The sequence below is a fragment of the Gossypium arboreum genome, chromosome 2 (assembly GCF_025698485.1).
Source record: "Gossypium arboreum isolate Shixiya-1 chromosome 2, ASM2569848v2, whole genome shotgun sequence".
Lineage (NCBI taxonomy): Eukaryota > Viridiplantae > Streptophyta > Magnoliopsida > Malvales > Malvaceae > Gossypium > Gossypium arboreum.
In genome coordinates, this window is record NC_069071.1 from 29861282 (window position 1) to 29864607 (window position 3326).

Here is a 3326-nt window from a genome sequence, read left to right on the forward strand (position 1 = left end):
TCTCAATGATTACATTGATTACACATTTATATGGTGCAACTAGAAAACTTTGTGTCTAATGATGTAAAGTTAATGATTTTCAAATTAAAGAATTTCATCTATGACCTGAAGCATACTTCTAGTTAATAATATTACAAATTTTACCAAATAATTATCTCATTCAGTTTAGAGATGAATTTGGTCAATAATTGTAAATACCACAAGTTCAGTGGGAGTAAGGTTCTATATTTGGTTGTATATGTTAATCTCATACTGCTTGTCAATAATAAGTTAAGTCTCGACCAATACCCCTAGAATGATTTTGAGATTAAGGAAATGCATAAGATTCCCTACGTCTCAAGAGTGGGAGTCTAATGTATGCTCAAGTATGTTTGTGTCCGAAAATTGTTTACATTGTTGGGATGTTAGGCAGATATTTAAACAACCTTGGTATGAACCATTGGTTAGTAGACAAGAGGTTTATGAGGTATCTTCAGAGAACAAAAAATTACATGCTCACATATCAAAGGTCTAATAAGTTAGAGATCATCAAGTATACAGACTTCGATTTTAATGGAATATTGATGCAAAATTCTGTCACCAGGGTACAAATTGTGACAATAATTGGTAGTCATTTATTCCAATAACAACATGAGCACATCAAAGTCAAAGCGCATAGACTTAAAGTTCTTGGTTGTTAAAGTAAAAGTTTAGAGTGTTATATGTCTATAAAGCATATTGGGACAAACTCCATAATTGCATATCCGCTTACTAAGGGATTACACCCAAGGTTTTTCATGAGCACATTGCTCATATAGGTGTAATATCATTTAAGGATATTTGGTTTTAGTGGGAGTTTGTACTTTTAAATACTTTTATGTCATAAACACACTTTCAGTTATTTTAGTTTATGGATATTAAGTTTATTTTCTGCAGAAATAAACTTTATTTGGTTTATTCACACTTTGGTTTTGGTAAGGTTTGATCTCACTAAGGTTTAAGGAGAACCAGTTGGAAATAGACATGTTTAGATCATACTGCATGCAATTTCCATGCTACATATCCATACTTGATCTATGCCATTTGGTTGTGTTAATATACCTGATCAGGGATAGATTTAGTTACGATATATGTAACAAAAGTCGTCTTGGTTCTATGTTAACATAATTAATGAAAAATATTGTTCAAAATACTTTTTGGATATGATCATAAAATTTTGAGCTCATAAGGTTATATAATAACATGTAATTATAAAGTAATTAGTATATATATGGTCTAAGTAGGAGATTGTAGGAAAATATGGACATCACATATATAATAAGGGTGATTACATGTTATTATTTACTATCATAATAGGTTAGCCCAAATTAAAAGTCATCTAATTTGGTTATAGTTTATTGGGATTTAATTATTAAATGAAGTATGGGTCAAATATGTGTAGATACTCTAGTAACTAATTTCTAATTGATGATGAGCTTGTAACACCCCTAACCCGAATCCGTTGCCGAAATGGGGTTACAAGGCATTACCGATCATAGGACAATTCAGAACAGACTTTTATTACAAAGTAAACCATCTAATAAAATTTTTAAATCAATTTTACATGTTTCAATCATACCATTTATCTAATTATTCAAATTACTGCTAATACAATACAAATAAGTAATCGTAGAAATTCATTGCTTAACTTATAACCCAATATAATTCATTTCATACTCAAATCGTATATGCAAACTTAACATATAAAAAAAATATACGAATAATTTACATACAAATTAATCTATCAACTTACAATTTACTCGCTCCAACTATAATTAATAAAATCATACATCATTTTGCTTCATATAAAACATATATCACAATGTCCATTTTATTTATCAAATATTACTAATCCTTATAATACATATTACTTAACCATTATTATAACATAAGCATACAAGTGCCATACTGTGACCTATTTCAATCACATTCTCCGAACCACAAAGCAGTATATAAATAAGTCTAAATAGCATAACCAACTTGTCTCTACCTGGCCAATTCATTATATTAATAACCATGACTTATGCACATATATATATTCTTATACATTACTATGGCAACTGAATTTGAACAACTAATATCCACTCAAATATATATACATATCATGATCATTTAATTTCATTACTAGGCTAAATTTTAAATAACCATACATAAATATAAATATATTATATATTATCTAAACCAAAATAAATTCTAATCTCATTTAAAAAAATAGCCAAATACTGTTAGGTACCAATTCACATTCATGTCTATTTATGCATGTATTATAACCGAATCATTCAACCACAATTATTACATCAAGCTTAAAACATACCTGTAGATATACCGTGGCCAATTTAATCTAATTATATCCAAAGTCATCATGTAACGCCCCAATTTTCGGGATTTTCGGGATTTCTGTAATTTCCAATGACTTTTAGAAATACTGTGTTTTGACTATCTGTTGTGGGTCTAAGTATGCTGGCGGGCCTTTAAAAGCCCCAAGAGTAAATTTAATTCGAGGCAATTCCTGAATTTTTAATTTTGGAGAGAAAGGGTTCTGGCGATATGGGCTTTTAAAATTGAGATGGTAAAATAGGACACAAAAAGATCTATGGTAAAGTGGCATGTAGCGCCACCTAGGTGTTTGGGGAGTGACGTGTGGATGTTTAGGGGGAGCTAGAGTTCAAGTCACAAGGTAAGCGTGTTGTTACTTTTATTTTTTGTGTGCATGTGCCAAGCATGTGATAGAGCTTAAGTGGAAATTCGGCTAGGGCTTTAGGAAGGTTGGGACGGGGGTCTGAATGGCCATTAGGGCAAGCTTTATTTTCTTTTTGTTTTGTCGAATTAGGGTTAGCCACCTAGAGCCTTCCCTTCCATTCTATTCTCTTCTCAGTATCGCAAAAAGCCAAAAAATGCAAAGTTAGATCTCCCGAGTGCCGAATTCTTCCTTCTCTTCTCCTCTCTTCTGCTATTTTCTTTTCTCCTTCTTTTCTTTTCTAGCTGAAACATTCCTATCACTCTACTCATCTCCTCTTTCATCCCAATTCTTTTCTAAACCTCTATAGCCGATTGCCATAAAAGCCGAAATCCCAAAAGTTGCTTCTTGTGCTGATTTCTTCTAGCCAAAATCCTCCTATTTTCTTCATCTCTTTTGGTCAATTTTCACATCCTCTAAACCTCAACCCCTGTCGGCAATACCACTGCATAAACCACCATACCAAATCATCTTCCTCTTCACAGTTCCAAAAGCCGAAAACACCATAGTTTTTAGGAACGTATAGCCGAATCTTTAGATCTCTAAGATTCAATTTCTTCTAGTGTTTACG